The sequence below is a fragment of the Arvicanthis niloticus genome, chromosome 8 (assembly GCF_011762505.2).
Source record: "Arvicanthis niloticus isolate mArvNil1 chromosome 8, mArvNil1.pat.X, whole genome shotgun sequence".
Classification (NCBI taxonomy): Eukaryota; Metazoa; Chordata; class Mammalia; order Rodentia; family Muridae; genus Arvicanthis; species Arvicanthis niloticus.
The window spans coordinates 60,696,302-60,712,000 of NC_047665.1; the positions used below are offsets into that span (position 1 = coordinate 60,696,302).

General features: G+C 45.1%; 1 long non-coding RNA gene and 1 other non-coding gene across 2 annotated transcripts; one reads left to right on the top strand and one right to left on the bottom strand.

Moving 5' to 3' along the window:
* The first annotated feature begins 4,266 nt into the window (after positions 1–4,266).
* On the top strand, positions 4,267–7,650 carry LOC143443363 (uncharacterized). Its single transcript, XR_013112288.1, has 2 exons — positions 4,267–5,178; positions 6,838–7,650. It is a non-coding gene; the product is annotated as an uncharacterized LOC143443363 (long non-coding RNA).
* LOC117714462 (small nucleolar RNA SNORD78) lies at positions 6,379–6,444 on the bottom strand. Its single transcript, XR_004607540.1, has one exon. It is a non-coding gene; the product is annotated as a small nucleolar RNA SNORD78 (small nucleolar RNA).
* Positions 7,651–15,699: the final 8,049 nt, after the last annotated feature.

The window sequence follows — 15,699 nt, forward strand, 5'->3', positions numbered from 1 at the left end:
GAAAGGTAAAGATGTACTTGGTGGTGAACACTAGTCTAGAATGCATTAGGTCTGGGGTTTTATCCCCAGCACTAGAGAGAGAAGGAGGGATGGGTGGTGAGAGAGAAGAAAGGAACAAAGGAGAGAGACAGGCACAGAGACAAACTGCCGACTCATATGGGACTAGCCTGTGGTTATTACTCTAGTTGCTGGAGTAAAGGTGGCTTATGTCATGGGCTTCGGCAAATATTTTGTTACAGGCTTCTCTTGGGATGGGAAGTTGTTTCTTTCTCCGTGCTTAAGATGGCAGAAAGGACTTCATTGCAAGATTGCCTCATGTGCAGAAACCATCTGAGCTGCCATCTCCTGCAGCCCCAGAATATGCCATGTTCTCACAAGTCCCTCAGGTGGGTCAGGGGAGTGGGCACCACAGAGATAATTATCTCCAGTGAAATCTTAGGCCGGAGACAAACAGTGAGGTTGGAGTACATAAAGATCCCAACATGTCTGCCTGCTACAGCCATAGTTTCCCCCTGGCTGCACTGCCCCATGGGAAATGTTCCAGATCATTAGACCAAAATCCAGAAAGGAAAATGTTTAGTTCCCAGTGCACACACTTGCTCTCTTGGGGAGCTCAGTTGCCTAATGTTAATCTGAATTTGTTACCAGAGGCTGAGCACAGTTTGGAACTGTGTCAGCAGGAAATTGCTCTGATCATGTGGGATACGCACTGTGCCTCGCTGTGCTTCTCTCTGACTATCCCCAGGGATGGTCTGAGCCCAGCCTGGGCTCAAGGAGAAATGATTGTCCTGATCCACAACACTGTCACCAAGTAAGAGAGTGGACTTTGCAGGCTCACAAGAGACACTGGGTCTGTTAACCGGCAGGACCCCTGCGGGGATTTTACTAGTAGGCGATGGACAGCTGGCTGACATTTCTAGTTAGATTGTAAGGACTCATTAAGGTGGTTAGTCCAAAAGAAATGGACCACTCAGTCAGTGTCTGTTCCTCTTTGGTGTCCACACTGAGAAAATTACACCTAGGTGGGTGCTGGATCATACTGATGAGAGGTGGAGGGTGGGAGACACCATCTAGGCTCACAGAGCCTTCCCACACATTTGACAAATGAAAATAAAATGTTCCATTCCATATGAGTAAACACTGTTCCTACAGATCACAAGCTCCTCAGGCCTCAAGGCTGGCTCCCCAGCCTGGGAGCTGATGTGCAATTCACAACTAGCTATAAATATCAGTCGTCACTGGGGCAGAAAATAATCCAGCAAGAAATGCACCACCCACCCCTTCCTCAGCATCAGATAATCTATCCCAAGGCTAACACTATTCTCAGTTTATTGGTTATCTGTTTCCTTTTACCAGGATGTTGAATGAAAACTTCCCGATAACCACATAAGATGACTGGTTTTGAAAAGCCTATTATATTTATCTTTCCCTCAGCACCATTTACTCTGGGGAACTGAGCTGAGCCCAGCAGGCCACACCCGAGAAGCCAGTGCCTGTCAAATCAGTAGGAATGATCATTCGATTCTGCCAGCCCTGTGTGAGGCTTTGTTCAAAGGCTGATTTGGCCCCTGAGAGATAGAAACAGGCCACATGACAAAAGGCCAGAGACTTTGGGAGAGCCTAAGGCCATCCTGGGCAGCCTTAGAGTTCGTTATTCTTCCTCATGCTATGTATGAGACTTAGAGAAGTCAAGGTATGCCCTTGGAAGAGCCAGTATGTGGTTTTGAATCTGTATGATTGCAAGGTTATGTTCCCAACTGCTGGACTATAGACCTCCCAAAATATCCAAAGACAGCTACAGAGCCTAGAACTAGATCTGTGATGTGCTCCAAAGTGATCAGACTTACTTGTCAGGGCAAAAGGAACACTGCTCTCCAATGGAGATCTGAGGAGAAGCATCCATTTGGCCACCAAGAACACTGACTGAACGCTGGCCAGTTGTATGAGCACATGTAAGGAGACAGCTTCCGTCAATGCTGTCTCCCTTCTGCTGCTGGGCATGCTGGCACATGTGTGTAAATCCTGCCTGCAGGAAACTAAGGCAAAAGAATTAATCATCCCAAGCCAGGTTGGGCTATACAACAAAGCCCAGCATGAGGAGGGAAGACAGGAATGGAGAAGGAAGAAATCATGGCTACTCTACCAATACCTCGATATGTCCTTCTAGCTTGTACATCCTGGATTCTACAAGACCAGTGAACTTCTTCTCTACCGTTGCAGAAGTTAAGAACTTGATTCTGAGCAGTGGCAAACAGTGGAAAAACACAATTCCCTCTGAGAACCAGAGATCCATTCACAGACATGAGAATTTAGGTCACACCACAATCCTTGAAAATGTGCCTTAATCAAAGGTCATGATTTCTTGGGCAATCAAATATATTAATGTCTTACATACTATTATTGAAGTTGACTTTTATTTTGTGAATATTTAAGAAAATGTCAACTTTTCATCTTGTAAAGATTCTTCTTTTATCACTTGAGGCTTAAAGGTTTGTTTTTCCTCTGTGTGTGCGAGTGCACAAGCTCGTGGTACAATGTGTGCACGTGTGTGTGTGTGTGTGTGTGTGTGTGTGTGTGTGTGTGTGCTCGCTCGCAAGCTCATGGTACGGTGTGCGCATGTGCATAGAGATAAGACAGCCTTAGATGTTCCTTAGGAGTTATCCACCCTGTGCTTTGAGGCAGAGTCTCTCACTAGGACCCAGGGCTTGCCACTTTGGCAAGAGTGGCTAACCAGCAGGCTCTAAAGATCTACTTGTCTCAGCCTTCCAAGACCAAACACTAGGATTACAAACAGGTTCGGCCATGCCTGGCTTTTTACTGGTTCCAGGGATCAAATGCAGGTCATTATGCTTACACAGCAAGAACTTTGCCAACCCAGTCGTCTCCTCAGCCCTCAAAGTTTATTTTTTCATGTCCCAGATGAAGACTCATGAAAAGCTGGCAGACTGTCTGGGCTGTGTGTACTATGTCTTTTGGATGGAATGTTGGCCAGTTCCGGCTGCACAGTGAATTGTTACCCATGTTTCATTTCTTGGAGCTTAGATAATACCCAGTGAAGAGCAGCTCTTCAGAGTCACTTGCTATATGTTAAATGTTGCCAACATATAGTTTTGTTTCATAAACATCGTAACACAGATGGGTTTTCTGCAACGCTTAGCTCCTGTGTTCTAAATCAGTTTTAGAGAGTGCTACATGGATTAAATTGCTATTTTCTTTTTCAAGTCAGAGAAGTCCATTGATATTTCTGTTTAAATTGAAGTTGACATGTGTGAGTGGTGCCATTCCACTTGGATGGAATCAGACTTAGGGAGTTTGGGCTTGTTTTGGCAAAGCAGAACTAATTTGTATTTTAGTCTCCAAATATTTAGGCTTCTAGTGATGCCTAACATTCTTCAGAGAGATTTAAGAAAACAGGTGGTCGGTAGCCAAGGGTCGAGATAGCTAAGATTTCTTCTTGCATTTGTGTAAACCTTGACCAAAATGACCTCTGCCCTCCCCTTGTCTCATAGAGATGTATGTGCTAACCAAGAGACTAGGGAGCTAGCTCATTTGGCAAAGCCAAGCTGTACAAGTGAGAAGACCACCACGCATAGTAATACACACCTTAAATCTTAGCATTTGCAAAGCAGAGTCAGGAGGAGCTCTGTAAGTTCAAGGCCAGTCTTTCTTCATAGTGAGTTCCAGGCTGCCAGGAAGACATAGAGAGATTCTGTCTTGAAAAATAAGAAACAAAATCAAACAAAAGACATGCGAGGGCCTGAGTTCAGATCCTCTGAAGCTACATTAGGAAACATAAACGCAGGGCAGATGTTGCACATCTGCAATCCCAGCATTAACTAGCTGAGCGGGGACACAGACGAGATCTTGGAAGTTTGAGGGCCAGCTAGCAGTGGTCCAGGCCAATGAGAGAGATACTGGAATACATTATTTTTCTGAGGGGTTGCTACATCCCTTTTTACTTCCAAATACCTACTGGGGGTTTCAACCCCACTTTTGCCTATATAGTTCTGGAGTAAAGGACACAGAGACACTACAGTTTATCAGTAAGCTGTGGGCACTGTGCTGGACAGGTTCTGAGCTATTCTAATCCTGTCACCTGTTAAAACCCACACAAACGTCAGTCACCTGCCAATCTGATGTCTCCGGGCCGCTTCTGCTCCATCAGCCTCCCTCTCTCCCTGCTCTCTCTCCCTTTCTCATTCCCTCCCTCCCTCCCTCCCTCCTTTCCCCCTCTCTCTTTCTCTCCTCTATTCCCTATGGCCTCTCTCAAGACCCCTCATTCATTTTAAGTTCTGCCTTCCTATCCTCTCTACCCAGTTATAGCTCCAGCCATTTACTGACCAAACAGGAATTAAGAGGAAGCATTTTTTTTTTTACAGCACATTGGTTATGTAACATACAAGATGAATCCCAACAGAGAGATCCTGTCTCAAACAAGAAAGATGGAAGGTGCCTGAGACCAATTCCAAAGCTGTTCTCTGACCTCCACATGTGGATCCTGCACACACGCATTCATACCCACATGTATTTACTCATGCAGAGAGAGAGAGAGAGAGGAGAGACCTCAGCCAGGGTTGCGGTCTCATTTGAGGTTTGAAAAAGGAAGGATCTCTTCCAATCTCCTGTGACTGTGGGTGACATTTAGTTCCTTCAATACTAACAAACTAAGCTGGACGTGGTGGTGAACACCTATGGTCTCTGCGCGTGGGAGGCCAAGGCAGGTGGATCTCCGACTTGGAGGCCAGGTTGATCTACAAAGTGAGTTTCAAGACAGCCAGGGCTACACAGAGAAACCCTGTCTCAAAAACAAAAAAACAAAAAAACAAAACAAAACCCTACCAAACCGAGGGTCTGTCTCTCACTGGGTGAGCCACCCATGGCTCTCTCCATATGCTGATTTGCAGCATGGAAGCTGGCTGTGTTAAAGAGTTTTCTAGCAAGACAGGGGCAACAGTTTTGTGCAACATGAGACACACATGAAATCATGTATATCCTGTCACCTTTGCCATATTCTATCAGTCAGAAGCAGGTCACAGGGAGGACATTGCACGAGGAGCTTAGGATCACGGCTCTGTCCTCCACAGACATAATGCGATTTCTCTCAGGTTTTGGCTCTGAACATCTTGCACAGAGGACAACTGAATATGAAATCTTCCCAACTGAGTGTAGCAGAACAAGGTGAGAATCTGGGTGTGACTGTGTTACCCCGTGTCTCTGTGTCTTCTTATATGAGGTGACACATCCTTGTTGGAGTCATTGTGAATTGAGTCTTCTGTACACTCATAGAAAAGCATTCTCCATTATATGTTTCTGAATGGAATAACAAAATCCCAGATAACTAAGGAACCCAAGGTAGACGCCCTTGGATGCAGACGTACCTGTATGCCGAGTCCAGAGCACTCAGTGTTTCCTCCCATCTGGAGAACCAGAAGTTTCATGAAGAAGGCTGTTGAGATGAGTGTGGACCAGGGAGGTGTGCACCAAGGGTAAAGGCAGCAGAGGTATGAAGGGTCACGAGAGGGTTAGGTATGTGGTGTCTTCTAAGGGAGGCCATGGGGAGTGTGTGTGTGTGTGTGTGTGTGTGTGTGTGTGTGTGTGTGTGAGAGAGAGAGAGAATGTGTATGTATTCGAGTATGTGTGAGTGTATGTGTTTGAGTGTGTTCGTGAGTGTATGTGTGTGAGTATGTCTATGTGTGAATGTATGTGTATGTAAGTGTGACTGTGTGAGTATATGAGTGTATGTGTGTGAGTGTTAGAGTATGTGGGTGTGTGAGTATACGAGTGTGTGTGAGTGTATATGCATGTATGAGAGTGTGTGAGTGTGTGTATATGTGTGAGTGTGTACATGTGTATGAGAGTGTATGAGTGTGTGTGTGAGACTGTGTGTGTGTGTGTGTATGTGTTTGTATGAGAGCGTGTGTGAGAGTGTGTCTGAGTGTGTTTTTTGTGTGTGTTTTAGGTCAGTGTCAGAGTCCCAGGGTAAAAAACTATAGAGTTTAAACTGCTAAGCAGTGGAGAGTCATGTAAGATTTCTAATTGAGAACTGAGCTGAAAATATGGAAATTCTAACTTTTTTAATGGTTTGTAGAAATTCATTTTAAATTTATACTTTGGTGAAGCACCAGTGGTATGTACAATCCTCTACTCCAGATTTCCATTGAGCTGTGTTCTAACAGCAAGCTTTATGTCCACTGCTCCATAGAAGCCCTTGAGCTCCTAGGATAAGAGATCTACCTTAATGTAAAACTTATATCATGCATCTGAACACAAGCAAGCCATCAGGACAAAACAGACAACCAGTAGCTGGGATTTCCAAATCACTCCTCTTAGTAATACTTGCGCATATTTCAGTCATCCTCAGAGGTGTTTGTCATGGGGTCTGTCAGTGCTAAAAATTTGTCTGTATGAGCCTTTCCTGCCAGACATTTGATCAACAGCTTACAAAGAATTCTATCACCGAGAGAAGGGATGCTTTTTCTCAACACAGCAGACAGAAGGTTTGTGGCTTCATAATTCAGAAATGAAAAGGAAGTCTAATCCGGGCGTGGTACCACACATCTGTAATTCTAGCCCTTGAGAAGCAGAGGCATGAAGGTCATAAGTTCAAGGCCAACTTGGGCTGGATAACAGGCTCAAGACCACCCTTGTGTACACTGGGAGACCTCGCCTCAAATCCAAAGGTTGAAAGTGAGGTGGGTGTGAGCAGGACCACCAGGGCTCAACCCTCCACAAAGAATATTTTTTAGCAGCTCCTGTGTTAGTCACTTCTTGTTGCTTTGAGAAAATATCTGAAAAGAAACAACTTTTAAAAGGAAGAGCCTTTTTTTTTTCTTACAGTTACTCCACTATAGCAGGGGACACATGACAGCAGGACCCTGAGGTAATCAGTTCCAGGAAGTGGGACCAACTGAAGAAAAACCCAAGGCTTACCCCCAGTGACCCTTCTCCTCCATCAAGGCTCCACCTCATAAAGGTTCCACAACTTCCCAGACAGAGGCACTATCTGGGAACCAAGTATCCAAACACAAAAGACTATGAGGCCATTTCACATTGGAATTGTGACACTCCCAAGTGAAACCTCATGCCTGCCCGAAGTCACGGTCCCGATCCTCAGTCATCCATCCCTGAGCCTAGCTAGGAGACATGCTTGTTACTGCAACATTGACTGGCCCAGCCCTACCCTCCTCAGAGCCCAAGCCTTCAAGAGTGTGGTCTGTGATCTCTTTCCAACGGATTCTCCCCCACACAAGTCCCTCATTCAGAATGGTCACTAGGAGTCAATCTAAGCCAAGAAGCTAAGTCATACTTGGCAGCCAGTAAACAACCTCTCCTTGGCAAAAACAAAACAAAACAAAACACACACAACAATTTTCTCCACAGAAGGCATGGTGCCATGAAGCAATGAGGCTAGCTATAAAGTAAGCCTTGTGGGCAACAAGAACAAAGAAACACGGAAGAATCCATTTGGCTTGTTAAGAGCAAAGTACATTATCCCTTGTAAAGCTTTCAAACTGGGCTATCACAGAGACCTCTGCGTGACTAACGTATTGATCCAGCCTCTATTGGAACCCAATACAGCATCCTCTGACCAGAGGCTGGAGTGGCCTCTTTGTTGATAATCTCTTCTCAAAAATAAATAAATGAAAACCACCAGGGGAAGCCACTGTTAACGTTACAGGCCTTCCGGGAGCAGATTCTTTGGTGCTGAGAAGGCAGGGCAGGTGTGCTGTCCCCAGCTCCCTCCAGAGTCCCCCTGAGAAGGAATTTATGAGCTACTACGTTTCCACTCCCTTCCTTGGCATTTATTGGCTTTTTGACGAATGTTAGAGCAATTTTTCTGTCAACAGCTTCTCATTAGGGGCCTGTCGATGTTCGCTCTGACCATTATTTTGCTCAATATCATGCCTGGTCACTGCGAGGAGAAGAGGTCCCACTTAGAAGCCATCCATCTTCCAGGGCAGCAAAGGCTCCAATAATCCACTTCCCACCCCTGCTGTGGCGACAGCTGCCCTGGGGCATGCACAGGGAATTGAGATAAACAGCCAGGCTGCTGCGAATGCACCGCCTCTTGCACGGTGCCTCCCTTCTTTAAAGGCTGTTTCTTTTTTAAAATAAATTATGGGGAGCTTGGTGGGGAAATAATTCCTCGGGAGGGATGACGTGATGTTATAGGAGGTGAAAAGTCTGCCTTGAGAAGTCTAGAGAACTATCAGGTACAGGGAGAGAATGCCCAGTGACCTTAATGAGCTGTTCGTTTCAGCCCTCAACTGCACACTGCCTTGCAATAATTGTGGCAAGGAAAGGCATTTGGAGACCTTCCTGGTACTTCTGCCATTCTAAAGCATCCAATGTCTACTTTAATATGTCTCCTCCACCACCCCTGCCAGCAGGCACAGGAATCCAATCTGGGGCAGCACATCTCAAACATGTTTTCCGTGAACAATTCCAAACACATAGAAAAGCTGAGAGAGATTGGAAAACCAAACCAAAACAAAAAGACACAGATTTGTTATCACAATCTTAACAATAATCATATTTGTGGCTGCTTCTCCTCCTCCTTCCACCTACCCCTCCCACACCCAAGACTTTCGTCAAGCAAGCCCAGGCCACATTTTAAGTCTTTATTAGAGGGTACTAATGTCTGACCTCTCCTCAAGCACAGCTTACCACTGGGTGCCTCTCTGAGAACATGGTCTCCTTTGAAGGAGCAGTTTGGCCAAGGATCTTGGAATACCTCCTCTACAGGGAACCAGCCAGGGTGCCAAGAGATGAGCTTCCTTGCTAGGGTACTTGTTAGAGTAACAGAAAGTCTTGCTGGAAGAAACCCCCGTGGTCAGGGTAACTGCAATTTCAATGTAGCATTTTTCATGACTCCAAAGTGTAGGAGATCCTACAAGCATATAGCAACCAAAGGCCAGGAAGATAAGATGCCTCATACAGCATGAGGCCAAAGAGGTAGCTTACACACCACACAGGACTCATTCAGACAGGTGCAACGGTCTAAATTCAAAAGTGACTCCACTTAGAAAGTGTAATTTATAATTTGTTTGCATGGCTTTACTACGCAGAGTGTTCTGGAAAGTTAACGATGTAAGTTGGAAAGTCGTTCATTTCATTGCTGTTATGGTTCAGAACTTTTACTAAGAGTCATTCACCATCTGGAAAACTGCATCCCACATGTGGTGCGTCTTACAGTATTCAGGTCTCTGCTCGTCTGAGCAGACAGCATTCCTCGTCTCCAGTTCACAGAGATCCTCTGTGGAGCTGGGAGCACCTGAAGATTCCATGGGTCTTCACTGTGGATGTGAAGTCATTTCCACATAGAGACTGTCATTCTGATCTACACCTTAAGTGTTATACATCTTAGGCGTTACACAGCTCCACATGGTACAAAGTCCCAGGCTCTCCTGTATAAACTGTTTCACATACACCAACGATTGTTTAGCTTGGTTATCTGGTTGCTATTTCACATTGCCTTACCATTTTAACCCAAGCTTGCTTGCTTGCTTCCTTCCTTCCTTCCTTCCTTCCTTCCTTCCTTCCTTCCTTCCTTCCTTCCTTTCCTCCCTCCCACCTCCCTTCCTCCCTTTCTTCTTCTTCTTCTTCTTCTTCTTCTTCTTCTTCTTCTTCTTCTTCTTCTTCTTCTTCTTCTTCTTCTTCTTCTTCTCCGTCTCCTTCTCCTTGTCCTTCTCCTTCTCCTTCTCCTTCTCCTTCTCCTTCTCCTTCTCCTTCTCCCTCTTCCTCTTCCTCTTCTTCTCTCTCTCTCTCTCTCTCTCTCTCTCTCTCTCTCTCTCTCTCTCTCTCTTTATTATTTAACATCCTGACTGCAGTTTCCCATCCCTCCTCTCTTCCCAGTCCTTCCTCCTTCCCCCCTCCACTCCTTCTCCCTTTCTCTTCAGAAAAGAGGAGGCCACCCGTGGACATCAACCTGCCTCAGCATATCAAGTTGCAGTAAGACTAGGCACATCTTCTCCTATTGAGGCTAGATAAGGGCAGCCCCATAGGGTAAAGGGTCCCAAAGGCAGGCAACAGAGTCAGAGACAGCCCCTGCTCCCACTGTTAGGAGTCCCACATGAAAACCAAGCTGCACAACTATTACCTATGTGTGAGAGCCGAGGTCCATCCCACGCATGCTCCCTGGTTGGCAGTTCAGTCTCTGCGAGCCCCTATGGGCCCAGGTTAGTTGACTCTCTAGGTTTTCTTCTTGTGTCCTTGATCCCTCTGGCTCCTACAATCTTTCCTCCCTGTCTTCCTCGTGATTCCCCAAGCTCCATCTAATATGTGGGTCTCTGTATTTATTTCCATCAGTTGATGAGTGAAGCCTCTCTGATGACAGTAACCCAAGCTTTTAAAGACCATTCTTCTCGATTTCAGAGACATAGAAATGTGGGAATTAGGAGACTAACTTCCAGGTAAAAGAGAATTTACAGGAAGTGTGTGTGGTGTGGACAGCCAGGAAGAAGAAAAACCAAGCAGCAGATGGGAGACACACATCTAATATTGCATACTCCCCAGACCCTAATAAAAAATACGACAACACTTTACAGTGAACAGTTTGAGAAAACACACTCGAGGGATTCTAAGTAGCACATGGGAAACGGACACACAGAAGATGCTCTCATCCGATTCCCAGCACACGGCCCAGCCAGATCACCCCATGGTGACAGGCAAAGTCTTAACCACAAGCAGTCAACCACAGAGGCCCCCACAACTGAGGAGAGTCTTACATTAAAAGAAAGCAATTTGGAAGAAACAAACTATACAGTAGAGGAAAAAAATAGTGGGCCAGAGAGATGCCTCAGCCAGTAAAAGTGCCTGCATGGTGACCTGAGTTCAGACCCCAGAACCTGTGTGGAAAAGCCAGATGTAGGGTCCTGCCTCCGTGATCCCAACACTCATGAAGGCGTTGGGAGACCTTCATGAGTGAATTACCTAAATGCTCGCAGACCTGATCGCCTGGCGTGCACAGCACAGCAGACATAAGAGAGACATTCTCAACAGGATAAAAGAAAAGACCTGACTCCAGAAAGCTGTCCTCCAACCTCCATACGCTCTGAGACACACACCTGCCCTCATTCCTATATATACGTTACACACAATTATAATAAACAAGAATAATTATAAAAACAATAACCAGCGGCTGGAAGAATGTCTCAGCGGTTAAGAGTACTGGGTGCTCTTTCCAGAGGATACAGGTTTCCAGTACCTCCATGGTGGCTCACAATCATCTGTACCTCCAGTTCCAGATCAGATACCTTCTTTCTGGCCTCGTGGGCACTGCATGTGCATGGCACACAGACATACTTACAGGCAAAACACATAGAATAAAAATAACATAAATACTTTTAAAATATAACAATGATACTCTGAGAAAAAGAAAACTGTATTCTCAAAACAAGAACAAGTTGTTATACATATATGTGTGTACACACATGTACATGCGTATAACACAGATATAGGTTGTAGGACTGTGAAGGGATAGCTTGGTTCTTGGCTGGGCATGGGCCTTGAACCCCAACCCCAATGCAGAAACAGCAGGTGTTCGGCCATGCCCCCAGAACCCAGACTCCTGACGCTCAGTCTAGACCTCCATTTAACCTACCCCTTACAGTCACATTTGGCTATGCAGCCTCTCTCAAAGGGGTGTCACCTAACACAGTGAGAGAGGGCATGACTACAGGCTTCAGCCTCAAGAGATTTCCATATTAATGAGTTACTTAAAGGCCAGAGGGCATAGCTAATTAAGTGACCCCCCTCTCTTCCTTCCTATTTAAGCCAGGCCCACTCTGGCTTAAGTGGGGGGTGCACATCCAGATTCAACTATCATCCATCATGCCAATAAAGCCGTTTTGGAACCCTGGACTTTTTGTGTTATTGGGGACTGTCGTCTTGCAGCTGTGGAGGACGTCCCTGCGTCCCGCCCACCAGTTCTCAAAATAGGTGAGTCCCAACATATGATTGTTTGACTTAACAATTTTCAGACTTTATAATGGTGTGATACCAATACACATTCAGCAGAAATGGTTTCATCTCTCCCAGGATTAGTTATATACAGTAAGATTCAGTCTTGGGGTCCTGGATGACAACAGCAAGACAGTTCCCAGTTGGCCTTGTTAATTGACAAGACATTGGCTGAGCTATGATGTTTGGTAGGCAAAGTAGATTAGAAATACTTTTGATTCATAATATTTTCAATTTGGGGGGAGGTTCACTGATACATTGATACATTGGATTACATTCCAAGAACATCTAAATATTTATGTGTTCATGTGTATGCAGGTATATATGTACATGTGGGCATGTGGACATGTGTGGGCACTCACATATAGATACCTGAAGACAATCTAAAGTGTCAATCAGGAACACTGTCCACCTTTTTTGAGCCCTAGTCTCTCACTGGTCTGCAACTCCCCACCACCCGAGCTAGGCCACTAGCCAAAGAGCGCTGAGGGTTCTTCACGGGATTACACCTATGCTCCTCCACAGCTGTGGTGGTTATTCATGGTTATAAACTTAACTACGTCTGGAATTAACTAAACCCCAAGTGATTGGCCAGACCTGTGAGGGATTTCTTTCTCCTAATTAAATCATTTGAAGTGGGAAGATACACTTTTAATCTAGACCATTTAGGATGGGAAGATACACTTTTAATCTGGATTTTTTGAGGTGGGAAGATCCACCTTTAATCTGGGCCACACCCTCTGCTGGCAGTTTATATAAAGGCTGTGGAAGAAAGCAACTTGCTCTCTTCACCTGTTTGCTGTCACTCTCACTGGCAAGTCCGTTACTGGCATTAGAGCCGACTTCTTCAGGATCTGGCATCTACTGAAGACCTGCTGACACATCCAGCCTTGTGGACTGAACAACTACTGTATTCTTGGACCTTCCATTGGCAGACTGCCATTGTTGGACTAGCTGGACCACAGCCTATAAGCCAGTCTAATAAATCCACTTTAGATAGGTAGATGATAGATAGGTATGTGAGTAGGTAGGTAGGTAGACAGGCAGGCAGGCAGGCAGACAGACAGATTCTATTTTTTAAGTTCCATTCCTTTAAATCATCTAAATCAATATCCAACTTTTTAAATGTGATTCTGGGGATCAAATTTAGGTCCCTTTGTTTACAAGGTGTGGTGGCTTAAATAGGTTTGGCCTCCATAGATTCACGTTTAAATGTTGGCCCATCGGGAGTGGCACTATTTGGAGATGTGGCCTTGTTGGAGTAAATATGTCCCTGTGGAAACAGACTTTGAGGTCTTATATATGCTCAAGCTCTGCCCAGGGTAAGTCAGTCTCTGCCTCGCTGCCTGTAGATCAGGATGTAGAAGTCTCAGCTCCTCCAGCACCACGTCTGCCTGGATGCTGCCAGGCTTCTCGCCATGATGACAATGGACTGAACCTCTGAAACTGTAAGCCAGCCCCAATTAAATAGGCTTCTTTTTAAGAGTTGCCTTTGTCATGGCATCTGCTCACAGCAATGAAAATCCTAACTACAACACAAGCTAAGCACTTTACTGACTGAGCCATCTCCCAAATACAGGAAACTTTATGTTTTATACATTATTATATGTCATATATGACTTTGTATGTACATGAAAGAAACATACAAGACTCTAAAAGGTCTTTAAAAGCATAAATTCAACAAAGTTGTCATATTAAACGGGGTTGGGGGGTGGTGGGAGGAACCTCTTGAAAACACCTGAAACACAAACTCTAGGGAAGGGGCTGAGACATTTAGAAGGACTAGCTCAGAAGCAACAGTTAATAGCAAGTCCCAAAATTAAGAACAGAGGAAAGGGAGAAAGAAGCCCTTAAGGAAATAATTCAAGCAACATCCCCAGAACTAAAAACCAGTTTCCACATTAAAAGGACATGTCTGCCCAGACCATGGGTAAAAACTGACCCAAATCATCAAGAAATCTCAGGACATGAACAGAGAAAAGATGCTTGAAGCCGATGGGTGTAGATACAAATTACAATGTACATTATATTGCTTAAGTCCTCATCTGCCGTTTGAGCTCACTGGGATGCTGGCTCTGGAAGTGAAGTTGTTCTCCTACCCCAAGCAATTTCAGACTCAGATGTGTTTGTCTTGAAATATTTTCTAAGGCCCTTTTGTCTTGGGACGAGTTCCCCACCCCCTCACCCCCCACCCTGTGACCAAGAAGGAAGAGACCAGCAAAAGAGCTCAAGAGTAATAAGACTGCATTCTTGAGAAAAACTAGAAACTATTTCCAACAGAGGCTCCCGTTGTTTATCTCAGGCTGTAAAAGTGCCTGCAGGGGAAACCAGAAACCCAATGTCTGGCCTTGGGAAGTTCAGCCAGGGGAAGCTCATCCACAGAATAAGCTCAACTGGGGACTCCAGCTGACTGCCTCTACTTCCCAAGGTGGTTCCTACTGGGTGTTTGTTAAGCTTCCCCACTTTGATGGCAGCACTTTTCCACTATAGTTTTCTACATGTAAATCTCACCCAAGGGCTCTGTTTGCCTGGGACTCTACTGGGAACCCCAGTTGATTGCCTCAATAAGGGCTTCCCTAGACAGCTTGGATGGTTGTTTTGTTTTTGTTGTTGTTTTTCTGTGTAACAGCCCTGGCTGTTCTAGATATCACTCTGTAGACTAGGCTGGCCTCAAACTCACAGATATCTTTTGCCTCTGCCTACTGAGTGCTGGGATTAAAGGCTTGTGCCATCACATCCAGCCTTCTGCTGGATGTTTTGAGGACCAGATTTGATGCTGTTTTGCTACCTATCTATCTATCTATCTATCTATCTATCTATCTATCTACCTACCTATCCATCTATCATTGCTATTTATTCTTTTACTTTGGCTTATCATATACTTAATAAACCCAGTCACTTAAGACTGGAAGTGTGGCTGTCATATATCATTCTTCAGACTGTATGGAATGGAGATGAAAACCCTTCACATCAAACATTTAAGAACATGCCTTCAGACTCCACAACAATGCCAAAATTAATGAACAACAGGGCAAATCCCTCCAAACATCAAAGAAACATGACTGCCAATATTTTCCTAAAATGTGACGATAAAACAAGAATTTTTTCCAGGAGTACATGTCATAAAGACGATGACCTCATCCATCTACCTTTTTCCAGAAAGGATGGGGAAAATGTCCCTGTCAACAGAGGAAACACAAAAGAAGCAAGGGTACAAAACTAGGGTTCTAACCCACCAGGAGGAAAAGGGAACTCAGGTAGTGATGCTGAGGCTGAAGTAGAAAGACTATTACTGTCACAGGCAGCCAGCCTGTCCACTAGCATCAGGGAGCTCAAAGGTCAGTTGTCATTGTGTTCTTTGCAACACCAAAACAAATGCACAAACCAAGGAAGGAATACACAAACCAGACATCAGACAAGCCCATGGCTTCTCTCTGTCCAGCCACTTCTCTTCCCAGGTCACCTTGCCCTTACTTTTGTAGACGCCAACTCAGGAATCTCCAAATCACATACTCATCACAGAAGAACAAGGGGCTGACAGCCATTTTTATTTTAAGCCTTGACCTCTAGGGGATGGGGGTAGACTCCTTGGATAGCCCCATCAGGATGGAGCCCTGGCTACCTTCTGCAGTGAGCAATTCAAAAGCTCACCCTTGATCTATACCTTTCTATATACTCCTATCCCAGGGGCTCGCCTTACAGAATAAATCACCTACCTACATGGAAACCTGGGTCTTA